Source organism: Helianthus annuus, chromosome 14 (genome assembly GCF_002127325.2).
Source record: "Helianthus annuus cultivar XRQ/B chromosome 14, HanXRQr2.0-SUNRISE, whole genome shotgun sequence".
In the NCBI taxonomy this organism is placed as follows: domain Eukaryota; kingdom Viridiplantae; phylum Streptophyta; class Magnoliopsida; order Asterales; family Asteraceae; genus Helianthus; species Helianthus annuus.
In genome coordinates, this window is record NC_035446.2 from 43,758,937 (window position 1) to 43,778,693 (window position 19,757).

At 39.8% G+C, this 19,757-nt stretch overlaps 1 non-coding gene across 1 annotated transcript; it reads right to left on the reverse strand.

The window, feature by feature from the left end:
• Positions 1-17,566: 17,566 nt before the first annotated feature.
• LOC118486982 lies at positions 17,567-17,673 on the reverse strand. Its single transcript, XR_004880149.1, has one exon. It is a non-coding gene; the product is annotated as a small nucleolar RNA R71 (small nucleolar RNA).
• Positions 17,674-19,757: the final 2,084 nt, after the last annotated feature.

The following is a 19,757-nucleotide window of genomic DNA, read 5'->3' on the forward strand; positions in this document are numbered from 1 at the left end:
GTGAATACATTTTTTAAAAAAAAAAAGTACATTATCGAAATCTATTCTATGAGACGGAAGGGTGTAGGGATCGTCCCCCCTCGTCTCCGGCTCGTCCCCCTCGTCCCACACTGGCCCCCTCCCCCTCGTCAGGTAGCCAGCGTCGCCTGGAAGACGGAAGCGATGAGCCTGCCTCTCTCTCTCTCTCTCTCCTTCAGGTTTCTCTCTCTCCTTCAATTATATATTGATTTTTTAATTAAATTGGATAGTCCTCAACATCCTTGGATAGTCTCCAAAGGAATGATCATCCACCAATGTGACGTGACACCTACATGGTGGATAGTCCCCAAAAGGATTACTCAAACCACACCCAATGGTCTGAACAAATTGTCTTAATAAATAATAACTTCTCACCTCCGAGTGCATAGGGTGGTAAATGCATTTTTCTAAATAAAAAGATCAATTAATTTAAGTATTGAACAACAATAAAAATTTCAAAGATTTTCTACACAAAACGAAAGATAATCAAATCTAAACAATCTCAACTCAGTGGAAAATTAAGATTCACTAGTACTTTCTATAATCTTGATAAGACTTGGCTCAAACAAAACTGGAGTTAATAACTGTAGAAGTTAATTGCTTTTACAAAATGAAGGAACTATCATTTACTTTTTTTTTAACGGCAAGGAACAGTGTGTCAACTACTGTGACACCGGGCGCTGTGGTCAAGGTCGACTACTCGACCGTCGCCAGCCCCTTGGCTCTCCCCAGATACGCGGAAATCCGACCTCCACCCGCCTGAAAGCATGACAGTGGAATAATCGGTAAAACCTCACCAAACCTCGTCTTCAATCCAAGTCGAACCGGCGCCACCCGTATTTACTCTTCACCTGGATGACGCAGAAAATAATAATTAGAGTGGGAATCAAAACTGAGTCACAAAAAACACCAATTCTTTCTCCAACTACTCCGCCACTACCTCATTGGCAACTATCATTTACGTGGTTTACAAGAGGCATGGCATTTAATGATCTGAATGTTGGTAGACACGTGTACCCTTATACCTATTGAATATGTCTCATATCAGACATACTTTATGTAAAGGGTGCGAATTTCTGACACGACCCGAAAACATAATACGTACATGATGACGGGGGTAGCTCAAGTCTCAATAAAATGACTAAAACACATAACAGCTTAAAAGGTTCAAAACCCGCGAGCTGTAATGAACAGCAAAAAAAACAAGCACGGTGGCCAATCACATCACTCATAACTTATGAGACTCTCCCTCAGCCGCAAAAGAGAGGCATGTGCAAGGAGACACTCTTTTACCCGCAGGTCCGACGCCTTCACCCCCCCCCCCCCAAATGGGCAAGCCCCTCACTGCAGCCTTTGATCATCAGTCAAATGTTTCTTCTCTTAGAAGATCCTTTCTCTGTAAATGGCAGCCCTTGTCATTCATGCAAAACATTCCGATAAGCTCAGATCATCCTTGGTCTCTGATCTTTCTCTACTCTCTTGAGAACTCGCTCTTTGCTTGTTCTCTTCTTCACTTCAAACATTGCAACTTCACTAACGTTAACATTCTGGGTTGAATTCCTTTCAATCTAGAATCAAAGAGTGAACAATAACAAGCGATCCAACCTCACGTGCTGCAAATGTGGGAGGACCCCACGACCTGCGTTAGGCAAACTGAAACCCTTAAAGCCTTTTTGTTAAAAGATGTAAATCAGTATTCTCATTCATATGTTTATTTATTGGGCTTGTTATCTGGGCCTGTTATAATATTGAGCCTATGTGGTGTTTCGGTTTATGGGTTATCCGTTTGTTATATCTTGTTATTAATAGTTGTGATGAAGTTGTTATGACAGCTGGAAGTATAAGGGTGTTTTATGTAAATCTGGAAGGGTCTCGATCACCTTGTGACATTGTTGTGGACCTATGTGTAAATTCAAGTGCTGGGAATATATAAGTGGCAGTTATGCGCTGTAGGGTTTCATTATTGTCTCCCCCAAAATTCGTTTATCATCTTTCATCTGGTTTGTTCATGTATCAATCAGGCTGCATAAGTTGATCTTCTTCAAGATTATTTAAAGCTGTTGGACTGTTCGTAGTTGCTGGACATCAACGTTTCTTCACGTCTTCCAGGAGATTAGTTCTTTCTTCCCTGTTCTTCATTTGTATCCTCTGTATTGTAGTTTCAGTTGTTAGATCTTTGATAGATCTAGTGATCGTGTGTGATCACTGTTTATAATCATCTGATTGTTGTATCAGTTGATTGTTGTTTTGTATTTGTTAAACAGATCTTACTATTTGTAAGATCTAGGGTACTGGGGGGAGTTTTTTGGTTTGGGTTAAATAATAAAGTTTTACGTCATGTTTTGTCGCTTCTCTTGTGTTTTATGTTGTTATTCGTGGTTTGTATCGATCATTCGTACCATTTTTGACATGGTATCAGAGCCTCGGCTCTTGATTCATGTTTTTTTTTTTGTTTCAAAAGTCTTGTTAACAATACAAACCCTAATTTGTTTAATCGATTCTTGAGTCTGAAAGTGTGTGGGTTTAGTTTTTTTTTCAAGTATTTCTTATATTGGGGTTTAATTATCTCTTATATTATTGAATGCTATGATGGAGTAGTTGTTTTTTCGTTTCTAATGTCTTCCAATGTGCTCATATGGATGGTCGATTGGTCTTCCGCTGTGTATTATAGCTTTTTGGCTGATTGTTCTTGTTGTTCGTTGATCTAGGGTTTCTGTGCTCGGAAAGCCGTGGTGATCACAGATCCGCTCATATCTGTTCTTATTGGTGGTGTATCTAGCTTCGTGGATTGAAACCCTAACTTAGGGTTTCATTGTGTCTTCCTCGTTTGCACTATGTGTTGTCTCTGGGACCCTAGAAGGTTCAGAGCAAACTAACCAGTAGTGCAATCTGAGGTTATTTTCTTCTGCCTCAGTTGTAGTAGTTTTTTTGGAAACTACTGATCTGGTTTTTATTGGAGTTTTTTTGCACACGCTGTAAGATCTGTCCTATGTCTTGTTTTTTATTCTGCATCATATTATATCTGTGTCTAGGCATCCCTGTTTACCGGACTAGTCGGGCCGGCACTTGATCGAGTCTACGTGCTATCTGTTGCATTGTCTGATCTTCTTGGTTTGTTTTTTTACTTGCATCTACTATGTTTTTTTATTGTAGTTGTTATTTGTATTGTTGGTTTATAGGCTTAGGTGTGGCTCCTAAGTAAAGGCTTGTCCAGGCACCATAGAGTGATGAACCTGGAATCTGGTCCCTGACTCAGCTTCGCCCTAGGTTTTTGTTTCTGGTTGGCTCATATGTTGTGTTATCTGTTGATTTCTTCTGTGGTCTATTTTCTATTTGTTGTTGTTCTATTGTGTGTTGCTTGTTTGTTCAGTTGTGTCTTATTTTTTGTTTTTTGGGTGACTTATTACTTGGTGTTGTATGTATGTGTAGTTTTGTGTGTCTATGTTGTTTGTGATAAAAAAAAGTGTTTAAATATGTCACTTGTTGACTACTAAAACTGTTGTATGTTTTATGCTCATAAAAAGTTTTTTTTTTGTCTTGACTTGTTTTTTTTTTCGAAGTTTTTCTAATGTTGAGTCTTGTTCTAATGTGTATTTGTCTTGGGCTTGTTGTTGGCGTATTCTTAGATCCATTTTTTTTGTGTTGTTTCAGGTTGTATATGAGATCCTTGTTGCTTATGTTATCGTTATCTGTTTGATTCTCATCTTTGTTCGCTTTAGAGGGTTAGGTTTTGTAAGTCATGACAGTTTGAGTATATTTTGGGTTTGTTATGTCTCTTGAATCTTGTATGATCTTGTTGTTTCATTCCTGATTGAATGTTTGGTTGCTATGTAATGTGCTACGTTTGTGGTTATGTGATCTTGTATTTGCTGTCATTAGGTAGTTAGTTTGAAATGTTATTTCTAGTTATTAATTCATGTGTTCTGAATCTTTATCATGGATCATGTGATTCAATTTTGTCTTGAACAATGTATAAATGTTTTTTTTGGCCATGATCAATATATATCTTATTGTACGGTTAGTCGAACTATATGGTTTGAGTGTTTCTAACTGCTTGTTTTGTCAAGATTGCTCTTGATGTCTGTGTATGCCTAGCTATGAGACCTATATGTTGAGGATCTTTGTCTTGTATGTTGTTAAATGTCTTTTATTCGCAGTCTTGGTGTCTGCTTGTCTATGATCTTGTTTGTATGGTTAGTTTGAGCTGTGTGGTTCATGTTTAACCGTTGGTATTGTCAAGATTATTCTGTATTTGTGACAGCCTTGTATGTTATCTCTTGTGAGGTGTTTTTGGTTGCAAAATATGTTATTTTGTGATTTTGTATTTCATGTTTGTTTTAGGCCGAATTTGTTGTCTAGTATAGAAGTGGTACTTCTTGAGTTCTTGTGTATCAGTCTTGGTATGATTCTTGTGATTCAGTATTTCATGAAAAGTTTTTCTAATCAAGTCAAATAGACTTTGAGTTCTTCACAAGTATTGTCTTTCGATCTTGGTATCATATTCTTAAAATCGTGTGATTTTTAGTTTAAATGGTATAACTGTTGTATTGTTGATGGACTGTGTGGTTCATTGTTCTAATTAGAATATGTTTTCTAATTGTTTGTTATCTCTCTTGGTTTGTATATGTATGAATCGTGTGATTCGTTGTCTCTTCAGACTTTGTTCTAAGTTATGTAGTCTTTGGTGAATCTCTAGCTTGTAAAAATGGCTGGTCTTTCATTGTATTCTGAGAGCTATATTGTTCATATGAGGTTGATTGTTTGAAAATATTATTGTAGCTTCTTTTGGTTGTCAATAATTTCATGTCTGTGGTATTCCAGTTGTGTTGATCAGAAGTTGTATCAATGTATGTAAAAGGTATTGTTATCTTGCTAGCATCTTAGTGTAGAAGGTTATTTTTGTATATGGGGGCTGTCTAATTTGCTCCGTTGTGAGATATTTTTTGTTCTTGGTGCAAAATCATAGGGTCTTTGATTTTTGGTTAAAAGAATATTTGGCTGTTATGTGTTATTCTCTCTTTATCGATTTCTTGTTGAATCATGTGATTTAGATTTGTAATTCATGTCTTGTGTATATGTAATTGTTTTTTGGTGAAACCATATGAGTTTCTATGGTCTTTATGATTTCTTGACCAGGTTTTTTGTTCTGACGTGTGGCATTACGTGGTTTTTTAGTATTTGATTCCTTTGAATATAGATTCAAAGTCTATTGTTCAACTTGAATTTATATGCTGATATAAATATTGTCATATGTGAGTCTTTGCTATTCTAGTTATGTTAAACCTGGTGGAGTGTTGTGAAGGTTGTTCAATATTGTTCTGGTTGTTTAGTTTATGATTTTTGTTTGTCAGATTTACTTCTTGTGTATCTGAGTCTTTAGGTGATTCTTGTCTTAACGGGATTATTCTGCATTATGTGTGACAATTCGAGTTTTTAAGGTCTTTCCTCACAACTACATCTTCATAGTTCGTTGTATTGTATTATGTGCACCTTGCTATTTGGTTAATAGATTATTGTATTGTGTTACTTGGTTAATGTATGAACTGTTAAACTTATGAACTGATGAACTTCAAATGATTAATAATGAATCGTTCTTACCCTCGATGAAACTCACCCGACGAAACTCAGTGTTTCGCCACAAGCAAGTTTGACGAAACCTAGGGAGTTTTGTCACACCCTTTACTTGACGAAACCAAAGGAGTTTCGCCACTCCCTTTGACGTTTCGTAGACATGGGCTTTTGGCCCAGATGAAGCCCATACACGGATCAGTTATATATTGTTGGTGCTTCTTTAGTGTGCGGCAGTATTCTTTTAGCAAACCCTAAGTTCTCCTCCTCCCTTTTGAAACCCGACGGCAGCCCTCTTTCATCTCGAAGTTTCTACCGATCCTATCTTGATTCCCTTCCAGTCAGTATGATCTCCCTCTTGCTCGAATCAAGTTCCTATTACACATAATTGTTTTAGTGCAGGAAGTTGTGTTTGATTATATGTTGTATGGTGAAAGAATTATATACTAATGTATTCCTTAAGGAAAACATCTTGTAATACCGAAACTGTGATAATCGTAATGGAAATACATGTGAAGCAGTTAATGATCTTGCATACATCACGAGTTCTGAATGCAAATCATGCTAATTGATCGAGTTTGATTGATGACTAAATTTACTAGTTGTTATTTGATTAAGGGATGGCTAGGGTTGCATGAACATTAGGGTGATGTTGATAATGGTTATTCGATAAAAATTGTACAAATGAGTCTGACGTGATGATGATGTAATAATGATTTCTTGTAATCCGACCTAAACGTGCTAACTACATTCTTGATATGATATGTCTGTAATGATTTGATGCTCGATAATTAGAATAGAGTAATGAATGTATGCTAACCATTGATGATAATGATGAACTGATAAACAGGGTTGTAGATGCTGTGACAACTGCCACTTTCCGGCAAAACATTCATACACTTAAAGTACTCATTTTTAGCTACATTTTTATGCATTTTGAACACCCGAACTGCGTATTTCGTAACATGCACTTAGAATACTCATGGAATACTTACTTCGGATGCACATGATTCATTTTTATTGAATACATTTGAAACAATTTAAACAATGCATCGAAACTACTAGAAAAGCACCTAGTAAACTAGTATTCTGACGAAAACGCACGATCCGAAGAAACCATCTAAACGACATCTTTAGGACTCAGACGAAAGTCCAACATCTAATATATATTAAACCCTAACTAGGAATGCAAGGGTTTGATTTAAAACCTTTCCAAAGTCCGACAACACTAAAAATTGCCCAAAAAGCACTAAAAGCGACGATTTCAACACTTTTTCCGCAGAAATTCTGCAGAAATCAGCTTTTTAATATTTTTGCAACATGTAAAAATGCTTTTTAACATAGAATTCATATGAGGATGCATTCGAGTATCATCCGAACCAATAACTACATCAATTCACACAAGTTACACAACTTAGCGTTCAAATAACGTCTAACGGAAACAATTCGAAACGAATATCCGAAAAATATCGGATCTTTTTTTTAGTGACCATCTAACATTATTTGGATCATTTTGGTCTAGTAATGGCGAACGTCTATTGCGGAGCTTATGACCATCTTTTTTTTCATACAATATATCTTCCATGAGAATATCGACCTCACGTCTATTGCGGAGCTTATGACGAACATGGTTCCTAAGTGAGACCATAGAGCATTGATCCCGTGGAAGAATGGTTGCTTTCTTGGGGATGCTGAGATGCCTGAATTCAGTAGTGACGATGAGGCGGAGGTGGTAGCCTTGGACAACAACTCCATTAGTGGGACGAGGTCCCTGTGGCTCATACAAATCATAATTGACGACACTCTTGTCCAGACAAGGAAGATGAAGTACTCATCTTAAAGGTGCCTCTCCGGTTGTTATTTTTACAAGTTCTCTCTATTCCTATTTCATCTAACGTCGTGCCGTTCTGCGAGTAATGACAACGGACGTTGACACATGAACTATCACGAAATTTCCTTCTATGTTGAAGGTATATAGACAATAGTGTCCTCTCTCTGACTGATCACCTACTTTGAACGAGAGAATGCTAGGGTGTGACCATGCAAGACAATTTATTATTACGGGGGCCCACGTAATAACAACTTGTAATGCATGGAAATTCTGGTGGACTCTGCGGGCAAAGCTAGTAATCACTATCCATTCAAAATTCTTAAGTTGTTTAAGTTTAAATCCATTAGAACACTAGCCGAGATGGTTACTATAACACCGTACAATACAATACAGGAAGACGATACGTATTCATTCACGTCTAAACATTTGATCTATAACACGAGTTATTCGAGACTAGTCATCTAAACAAACAAAATTTGTTAACCACTCATGGAGGATCTTTCCTCAACATTCTAGAATTCTTGTACATGAGTTGGTTCCTTGGTGTCTATGGCACCTTATCTTACTTATTGGAAATGAATACAATAAATTCCGTCATTTGACATTTGTCCTATCTAAAGGGATAGTATGGCATGAGCCATGCTACAACTCCCTCATTGCATTCTATTCGACATCTATGAAGATCTTAATGATCTTGTTGGAGCTCGTGAAGCTCAAGCACTATTACCATATTCATCACATGGACAAGTACGACAAAGGAATTTCTCTACTTCGGATGATCAAAGCCTATGTAGTATGGAATGCATACTATAGGGACGGAGGACACTGGTTGGTTTCCCCTCCTCAACAAATTATTTCGTTTTCCACTTAGACATATGTCCAGTACACGCCAGAGGCGCTATGCATTTTGGTTGCGGTTATCCACATTATCATTTATTCAAACATGTATGAACAATACGATCTTGAGGATTTTATGACCAATTTCCTTCTTCATTCTTGGGCACATGATAGACTATATTTATCCAAAATATATGTCTAGATTCTTTTAATGTTGTATATTAAAAAGATTATGGCGCCAGGAGGATGGTCTACACCCAAAAAGGGGTTAACTAATCAGCGTCTCACAGTCAAACTAAAGTTGTTCTGGAACAACACGAGGGTGCAGAAATTGCACAACATGAGGTTAATCGGGATGACACTTGTGACGGTACTGGTAGTTCAAGTGATTCATATCCCGATGGATCGGGAATGAGTAGCAATGCCACACCAGAAGATGCGACCACACAAGGCCTTAATTTTAAGACTTTTCGGACTGTAAGCGGCAAGACCTCGTTAATACGAGAGGTGCGGTAGGTTCTGTCTGCCACGTAAAGACAATGAAGTCGGCTAGTCATACTAGGAAACGCATTCCTGAGTAGACAATTAGATACACAGAGAGTCTCCTGCTGAACGCAACCTTAACTTGGTGGAATCTCCAGGTACAAACGCTAGGAAAGGATACATTGAAGAGGTTGTTGGGGGAAGAACTCAAGGATCTTATACGAGAAGAGTATTGCTCGCTGATTTAAATTCAAAGGTTGGAAACAAAATTCTAGAACTCGATCATGATTAGAGCCAATGTTGTTGGTTACACTCGAGGCTTTCATGATATCTCAAGGGTTGTTTCCATACTACGTAACACATGAATTCAAATGCATTGCGCGTTGCATATGGGATTTAGCCCCGGAGATCCGAGGCATGACCGCATCATCCCACCCTACCTCAATCACTCAAACAGTAGTTACTCGACACGTTTCCAATCAACCAACATTTCACATCCATGTTATTTGATACTGGTGCCAATTTTAGCTTCATCTCAACATTTCACATACATAAGTTTCATGGCTAGGGACGGGATTGTCCTAGCTACAATTAGGGATTGGGTTATCCTACATCTAAACATATGGTTGGGTTATCCAACTTCTAAACATATGGATCGGGTTATCCTACATCTAAACATATGGATTGGGTTATCCTACATTTAAACATAGGGTTCCTAAAACTTTACAGTGAAGTCCTCGCCACACAGAATTTAAAATGTACTTGGCCTAGAGCCAAGTAAGCTAGACATCCCCTCATTCTATAGAATTGGCAAATGGTAAACTACTCAAGTCAGGGGAAGTTGTTAGAGAATGTTCCTTGGAACTTGGCGAGCATAAATTCAATATCGATCTCTTACCCATTCAGTTGGGTAGTTTCGACGTAGCAGTTGGCATGGATTGGTTATCCGATAACCAAGCCGAAGTCTTTTGTCATGAAAAGGTCATTCGCCTACCACTACTGAACAAATAAACGCTTGTTATTCATGGAGAGAAGCACGACACAACATTGCGGATCATCAATTGCATGAAGGCACAGAAGTGCTTACGGAAAGGTTGTGTTGCCTTTCTGGCACATGTTGTCGACAAGAAGGCCATTGGGCCGAAGCTGACAGATATTCCAGTGGAAAAAGGGTTTCCTGAAGTCCCTCCTGAAGACTTGCCGGGACTATAACCATATCGACAAGTCGAGTTTCATATCGACTTGGTACCAGGAATCGCACCCGTAACCAAACCTCCATATCATTTAGCACCTTCTGAACCTTGTAGTTGACCGAATAAGTTTGTTGTGAGTTCATAACCCCCACTCTTTACCATTTTACATTTGTATAAAGGCTTTCGGGGGTGGAAAGAGATGCAAGTTTTGCAAAAGTGCACAACATTTCGATGAACGAAAATTCATATTTCTAAACCATGCTACAAATGAATTTCCAACTAACTTAAATGGTTTATGAAAGGTTCAAGCTTCTACTCGAAGATAGACTTACGATCGGGGTATCACAAGTTATGAATACAAGAGGAAAGCATACCAAAGACGGCTTTTCAAACTCGTTATGGTCATTACGAGTTTCTCGTTATGCCCTTTGGTTTAACGAACGTACCAGCGGTCTTCATGGATTTAATTAAACGTGTGTGCCAGCCGTATCTTAACAAATTCATCATAGTGTTCATTGACGGCATTTTAATATAGTCACGATTGGCCGACGAGCACGAACAACATTTGAGAACCATTTTAGAACTACTCAAGAAGGAGACACTATACGCAAAATTTTCCGAATACGAGTTTTGGATTCATGAAGTACAATTTCCCGGGCATATAGTGAACGAGAAAGGCATTCAAGTAGATACCTGGAAGATCGAAGCAATTAAGAACTGGGAAGCGCCCAAGACTCCAACTGAAGTCCGACAGTTCTTGGGATTAGCCGGGTTTTATCAAAGATTTATCGAGAATTTTTCAAAAATTGCTCAACCACTAACCTCCCTTACCCAAAAAGACAAGAAATTCGATTGGGGTGAGAAACAAGAAGAGTCGTTTCAACTACTCAAGGATAAGTTGTGCGAGGCACCAATCTTATCACTACCCGATGGTACCGATGACTTCGTAGTATACTGTGATGCATCGTATCAAGGATTAGGTTGCGTACTTATGCAACGAGATAAAGTTATCGCGTACGCATCACGATAGCTAAAAGTTCATGAAAAGAACTATACCACACACGACCTTGAGTTAGGTGCAGTGGTATTCGCAGTGAAGATTTGGCGGCATTACTTATATGGTACTCAATGTACAATTTTCACGGATCATACGAGTCTTCAACACATATTCAATCAAAAGGAACTTAATATGCGTCAGCGACGCTGGATTGAATTGCTGAACGACTATGATTGTGAGATTAAGTACCATCCGGGCAAGGCGAACGTTGTAGCAGACGCCTTGAGCCGCAAGGAACGGGTTAGAACTTTGGGAGTTCGAGCCTTGGAGATGACAATTCACACGGATCTTACCACACGAATCCGTGATGCACAACAAGAAGCACTTAAAGAAGAACATCTTAAAGCAGAGTCACTTAGAGGCATGGAAAAACGGTTAGTGCCAAAGGAGGAAGGAACTTTGTACGTTGCGGGTAGAATTTGGGTTCCATTCTTTGGAGGTCTTCGATATCTTATTTTTGAGGAAGCACATAGGTCAAAGTACTCGATCTATCCTGGATCAGATAAGATGTACCAAGACTTAAAGGAGTACTATTGGTGGCCTAACCTCAAAAAGGATATCGCTATCTATGTCGGAAACTGCTTGACCTGCGCGAAGGTCAAGGCAGAATATCAGAAACCCTCGGGGTTGCTACAACAACCCGAGATTCCCGTCTGGGAATGGGAACAAATATCTATGGACTTCGATACGAAGTTACCCAGGACCTCAAGAGGCCACGACATGATATGGGTAAACGTTGATAGATTGACAAAGTCCGCACACTTCTTGTCGATTCAGGAGAAGGATAGCACAGAGAAACTAGCAGAACTCTATCTCAAAGAAATAGCGGCTCGTCATGGAGTGCCTATTTCAATCATCTCAGACCGAGATGGTCGCTTTATTTCAAGATTTTGGAAGTCATTTCAAGAGGCCTTTGGATCTCATTTAAATTAAGCATGGCCTTTCATCCACAAACAGACGGCCAGGGCGAATGGACAATCCAAACACTCGAAGATATGCTTCGTGCGTGTGTTATGGATTTGGGCGGCAATTGGGATACTCATTTACCTTTGGTTGAGTTTTCCTACAACAACAGCTATATACAAGTATACAAACTGCACCGTTTGAAGCTCTTTACGCTCGAAAGTGTCGCTCACCGCTATGTTGGGCGGAAGCGGGCGATAAACAACTAATTGGTCCGGAATTAGTCCAAGAGACTACGGATAAAATCTTTCAGATCAGAGACCGTATCAAGGCGGCTCGCGATCGACAAAAGAGTTACGCAGACAAGAGACGGAAGCCATTATCTTTCGAGGTCAAAGACAAAGTCTTGTTGAAAGTCTCGCCTTGGAAGGGCGTAGCAAGGTTCGGTAAGCGTGGAAAGCTTAACCCTCGATACGTAGGTCCATTTGAAATCTTGGAAAAGATTGGCACCGATGCAACAAGCTGAAGTTACCAGAAGAACTTAGTAGTGTGCACGACATGTTTCATGTGTCGAATCTCAAGAAGAGTCCAACGCAAGAAACAATTTTCATCCCGGAGGATGAGGTTCACATTGATAACAAACTCCAATTCACCAAAGCACTTGTTGAGGTCATGGACCGGAAGGTCCAGAAAACATGAAGGAGTCGTAACATATTAGCAAAAATTCGTTGGAACTCTCGACACGGACCCGAATATACTTGGGAACGTGAAAATCAAATCAAAACCAAAATACTCCCACATGTTCGAGAATACTCCTACAAAGGATGACTCAGCTTGAATTTCGGGACGAAATTCTCAATAACAGGGGGAGAATGTGACAACTGCCACTTTCCGGCAAAACATTCATACACTTAAAGTACTCATTTTTAGCTACATTTTTATGCATTTTGAACACCCGAACTGCGTATTTCGTAACATGCACTTAGAATACTCGTGGAATACTTACTTCGGATGCACATGATTCATTTTTATTGAATACATTTGAAACAATTTAAACAATGCATCGAAACTACTAGAAAAGCACCTAGTAAACTAGTATTCTGACGAAAATGCAGGATCCGAAGAAACCATCTAAACTACATCTTTAGGACTCAGACGAAAGTCCAACATCTAATATATATTAAACCCTAACTAGGAATGCAAGGGTTTGATTTAAAACCTTTCCAAAGTCCGACAACACTAAAAATTGCCCGAAAAGCACTAAAAGCGACGATTTCAACACTTTTTCCGCAGAAATTCTGCAGAAATCAGCTTTTTAATATTTTTGCAACATGTAAAAATGCTTTTTAACATAGAATTCATATGAGGATGCCTTCGAGTATCATCCAAACCAATAACTACATCAATTCACACAAGTTACACAACTTAGCGTTCAAATAACGTCTAACGGAAACAATTCGAAACGAATATCCGAACAATATCGGATCTTATTTTTAGTGACCATCTAACATTATCTGGATCATTTGGTCTAGTAATGATCACTTAACACATTGAAAACACTTAAACACTTAAACATCTAAGCTTTTTCTAACAATTTCGAATAAAAACTAACACTTTAAACTAGTGAAACAAGTTACAACATTTTTACCACATGTGGGACCCCTTTTTTTAACACGTCTCCATAAATATCTAGATATTTTACCTTGATTGCAAGTTGTTTAACCAAGTGGATAAGTTGGTGAAGTTAGTGAAAGATTATAACACTTGATCCGTAATCACTAAAGCTCATTAATCTCATTTACACCTTATTTTACACATAGTTAAGAAACTCTCTCAACCTTCATACCTTAGCCAAGAACACTATCAAAAACCCTCATCTTTTTAACACTTTCTTGATGAACAACATGGAGCTTGAAGATACATAAGATGATCTAAGGATACTACAAGAAGAAGCAAGTCTTTCCATCCATTCCAAAGCTTTCAAAACCCCAAGATCAACACTTTTTCTTTTCTTTAATCATCATATAGATCATCCCTAGCCACAAGTACTAGTAGTAAGCTTCTAAAGTCCTTTTTTTCATACTTATTTATGTATTATTTGTTTAAAGAACACGTAATAAACTAAATAATCATACAAAATAATATGAAAATACAAAGAAGCAAAATAATAATCATGATATAAATGTGACACCCCAGGAAAACCAGTGAACGATGCAACCTATCTAGCTTCCTCAGTGAGTACGTACCAAATTTCGGGACGAAATTTCTTTCAAGTTGGGGATAATGTGACAACTCGACCTTTCGACTTTAAATGCACGTTGACTTTGACCGTTGACTTTGACTGATTAGTTGTTTGACTTGTTTGACTTGTAATGTACACGTTGTGATAATGAAAGTGTTTTGTGATTGCATGATTATGTGTTCGATTGTATAACTTGAAGTCTGTTTGATAAACTTAAACTGTTAACACTTGAACAACTCGACGAAACACAAGTGTGTTTCGCCAAGCACAACTCGACGAATCAGAGAGTGATTCGCCAAGATATAGCTCGACAAAACAAAGCCTGTTTCGCCGGCCCAGTCTCGCCGAAGCCCAGTAAGGGCCCAACACGTTACGTAATTGCTTATGTACCGAACTCTCTGTTCATTCGTCACTTTTATCAAAACTACCGAAACCCTAGAACTCCCTTTCTCTGTGACGGCGATCTCGCTTACCCGAAGCCCCGAACCGATCTAGTTGCTTCCTTGTTCTTTACGGTTAGTGTTTCTCTATGTATGATTGCTTGCCTATATCATCCATTACTGTTCTTGTTTGTAACCATGAAGGATCATGCTAGATTATGACCGTGTTCATGTTTTGATTGATGGTTTTGACTAGGCTATGGTCTATAGGGTTGATTTAGTGTTGCAAAACTTATTGATGTATACGGAATGAATACGCGTTACATGTTATGAATCTGTTACATAGTTATACCCTGCTGATTATGTGTTAAATGGATGATGATGTGCGGTATTGACCGATTTCTATATGATGATGATTCCGTATGTTTCTCGGTAATGATTGCTGTATAATGATTAGATGATGATTATGTGATTAACGATTGTATGTGATGTGTGTAAAATGCAACATATAAATCACATCAATTAAGGCATAAAACTAACCCTTTTTGAGTACTAATGTTGGAAAAATAGTGTTTTTGTCTTCCTTTTGTATTTTCAGGATTAAATGAGCTCAAAATCACAAAAGAAGCAAAAAGACAACTAATTCTACCATAAATACAAGAAAAGGAACAAAAGTAGACTGCCCGGACCCTCAACGGCACCTCCCAAAGCAAAGGAGAAGAAACAGAGTCTGAACACGCCCCGTATCCAGCGAACACGGGGGCGTGCCCAGGAAGCAGCAGAAAAGACAAACTAGTAGAAGCTTCCATTGCCCACCACGGGGCCGTGTCCAGCGGGCACGGGGGCGTGGTGAAAGTACAGCAGGCGCATTAATTGTAATTCGCAATTACAATTAATGAAGAGAGAGAATGTCAGACGGGCACGGGGCCGTGTCCAGCCTTCTGTTTAGCCTATAAATAGAGGAGCTTGGTTTCATTCTCTCTCATCCCTTGGCACACCACCTCTCTCACACTTCATCCACCACCCACCACCACCATAACACCATCATCCACCACCATCATCCATTGTCCATCGTAGAGTGTGTGAGTCGTCTCGGGATCCAAGATTGATCGTAAGAGTTCTTGACAATCAAGGCCATGTTTGCCTAAGTCTCTTACATCACTTGGTGAAGACAAGTGTTTAGTATAATACTTTTTATTTTTAATCTTTTGCACTTTTTATTTGGTTTTGTATTAATGACTTTAATAACTAGTTACTTATGTTGAAGGTGATCTTTCCTTATCGTTTGTCCGTGGTGTCTTGGCATTATTTTACTGTCTATATAAAATAAAAGATTTTCACCATTCATATCTCCACGGTCTATATGGAGGTATGTTGGCTACCTGGTCGGGGGTTATGGGAACGGTTTGGTAAGGGTCTTGCCCTTGTTCAGCGTTTAGAGGTCCTGCTTGGGACCTGGGTCAAATTTAGTAGGATCTCCTTCAATGCCCATAGGTATTGGATGGCGGGGATCCAAACTCTTTGACCCCCTCATAAGTTAACTACTATTAATACTATAACCCGGCTATTTAGGACTGTATCCCTGCTGACTCAGACTACTTAGCCGAGGGTAACGTCACCGCCAAAAGCGGGGCCTACCACAATTTGCATTAATAACTTAATTCATTATCTTTCAATAATCCGACCCTTTAGGATTGTATCCTTGCTGACTCAAACTACTGGGTTGAGGGTAACGTCGCCTTCAAAAGAGGGGCCTACTACAATAACTAAGATAATCTCTTAAACAAGTGCAAAAGTGCAAAAATAATCAAAGGTTATACTAATACACGTGTCGGATCCAAGTGATTCATCTTGTCTATCTGTTTTTATTTTATTTTTATTTTCAGCATTTAGTTAGTTTTTATTTTTCTTAGTTTAAAACATTTTTCTAACTTTTTGATTTGATTAGACGTTGAGGATAAACCGGTATTAAAAGCTCTTGTGTCCTTGGACGACCTCGGTATCTTACCAACACTATACTACGTCCACGATGGGTGCACTTGCCCATATGTGTGTTTAGTGTTAGTGAATATCGTGTTTTATAAATTTAAAACTTGGCTAAAAGTGTAAAAAGGGGGGCTTAAATACTCATAAAAAATATAACACACTTCACGCACATCAAGTTTTTGGCGCCGCTGCCGGGGACACAAGGATTTTAAGAAAGTTAGGAATCAGCGGCCTAATCATATTTTTATTTTTCTTTAATTTTTTTTAGGATTTTTTTTAGTTTTTCAGCTTCTGCAGAGCTCAGCACGGGGCCGTGCCTGGTTGGACACGGGCCGTGCTCAGCATCGTTACTGGCAGTTTTTGTTTTTCAAGTTACAGAAGGCTGACCACGGGGCCGTGCCGGTGCAACACGGGGCCGTGTCCAACTTCCAGTAACTGGGATCTGAAAAACAATCACTGTAATTCCGACCACGGGGCCGTGTTCGCTCAACACGGGGCCGTGGTGAACCTTCTGACCAACATTCTTTTCTGTTTTTATTGCAGGACTTGGAACCCGACGCCAACCTCACGTAGTGCATGAACTCCAGTTCCAATAAAGACATAAAAGAACCATTAGAAGAACCCAAACGCTTTCTCAGAAAAAGGTTAAAAGCCAAAAACCAAGAGAAGGTTTCGGGTGATCCACCTCCAATGGCGGACCAACGTACCCTTATGGATTATCTACGGCCCACCGTAGGTAATCTAGGCGCCGCTATCAATGCTCCGAATGTCGAAGCCAATAACTTCGAGCTTCGACCGCATTTGATACAAATGCTCCAAAACTCCGCAACTTTCCACGGGCTTGCGGATGAGGATCCCCATCTACATATAACTAATTTCTTAGAAATATGTGATACCTTTCGGATCAATGGAGCATCAAACGACGCCATCCGCCTCCGTATGTTTCCATTCTCACTAAAAGACCGAGCGAAAGCTTGGCTCAACGCCCTCCAAGCTGGTTCGGTAAACACCTGGGATGAACTAGCCCAAAAATTTCTATATAAGTATTTCCCTCCTGCTAAAACTGCTAAATTAATGACTGAAATTAATACATACTCACAAGAGGAGGGGGAATCCTTATATGAAACTTGGGAAAGGTTCAAGGAGCTATTACGCAAGTGTCCCCATCACGGCCTCGCAATATGGCAACAAGTATCCACTTTATACAATGGATTGTTGCCACACACTAGGCAGACACTTGATTCTAGCTCCGGGGGACTTTTAGGTAACCGATGCCCACATGAAATATATAATCAGATTGAGGAAATTGCTCAAACCAATTTTCAATGGCACACCCCCCGGGGAAATAAGTCTATCGCCCCGGGCGCCCATAAGGTCGACGAAAGCACTTCTTTACAAGCCCAAATCGAGGCCCTTTCTTCAAAAATAAAAAAAATTAGAAATGAAAAAAACCGTCTCGGTTATGGCTTGTGAAGGGTGTGGTGGGTCACATGAAAATTGGAGTTGCATGAAAGAAACGGACGATCAACAAGAAATGGTAAACTACATTGATAATAGACCTAGGCCGTCAGGTCCTCCAACGGGAACTTACAACCAAGGATGGCGAAACCACCCAAACCTTGGTTGGAGGGAACCCGACAATAGTAGTAACCAACAAACCCAACGAACAAACTTTCAGCAATCAAGAAATGAGTCACAAAATTTCACTCAACAACAAGGTGGACGAGAAAGGCTCGAAGATACTATATCTCGCCTCGTCTCTGACACTGATAAGAAAAACTCGGAAAGATTTCTACAATTAGAGTCTAATTTTAGGAATCAACAAGCTAGCATTCAAAACATAGAAAAACAAATAAATCAAATAGCTCAAAACTTTTCCGAGAGACCGCAAGGCGCATTACCTAGCAATACCGAAACAAACCCAAAGGCGCAAGTTCACCTCATCACACTACGAAACCGCACCGTAGGGCCTGCAGAAGTACCGCCACCTACGGAAGAAACGATGCCAAAACCTCTGCAGGAAAAGAACTCTCCTCCATCACCAGAGCCTACCAAGGCTCCTCGAGTTCCATACCCCGGTAGGTTAATTCGTCAAAAGACCAATGAGCAATTCGCAAAATTCGAAAGTCTGTTAAAACAGTTGCATGTCAATATTCCTTTTATCGAAGTCCTAACCCAAATGCCCAAATACTCTAAATTTATGAGGGACTTCCTTACCCATAAAAAGAAAATTGAAAATTTGCAATTAGTTAATTTAGGCGAAGAATGCTCTGCCCTCGTACTCAATAAACTACCCCAAAAGAAAATCGATCCCGGAAGTTTCACGATTCCATGCTCAATAGGGGAATCACCCGTTCGCAATTCCTTGGCCGACCTAGGGGCTAGCATTAACCTCATGCCCTCATCAATGTTCAAAAGGCTTGGCTTGGGAACCACGAGCCCTACAAAAATAAGCATACAACTCGCTGATCGATCCGTCAAGTTCCCACAAGGTGTCACGAGAATGTCTTGGTAAGGGTAAGCAGATTCGTTTATCCAGTTGACTTTGTCATACTCGATATGGAGGAAGACACCGAGGTCCCCCTTATACTAGGGAGACCCTTCCTTGCCACGGCACAAGCAGTGGTAGACATGAATGACGGGACACTCACTTTGAGGTATGGGGATGATGAGGTGAAGTTCGGAGTTGGGAAGAGAATAGAGGACGACGACCCAGTCAATTACATGAAGGTTATTGATTCGAGCCTGGATGCCGCTCTCCGACGGTGTAACATGGGAAGCCAGGCATCCCACTCAGAAGATATATAACCTCGACTCGGGTCTAGCCAAGGACCCTTATAAACGTGGCGCACCACGGAGGCATTCCGCGGAACTATCCTTAGTTTAGTTTAATCTTTTAGTTTTTGCAGAATAAAACACACTCATGGTGGTAATGGATGAAAAAGGGAACGAGAAAAATGGAACCATGCAAGAAGAACAGAGCAACCCGACAAAAATCTCTATCACAGAAGGCTCAACACGGGCCGTGCCCAACCAACACGGCCCCGTGCTGAGCCCCCTGCAGAAAATCACCCAGTTCAGGTAACTGGACACGGGCCGTGTTCAGCGGACACGCCCCCGTGTCCAGGCTTCTGTTTCAATTCTCTAATTTTTTGTTACTGGCACTTGACCACGGGGCCGTGCCCGGTCAACACGGGGCCGTGTCCAGGATGCCAGTAACACAAAACTTTGCTTTTAAACCCACTTTTACACATTCTAA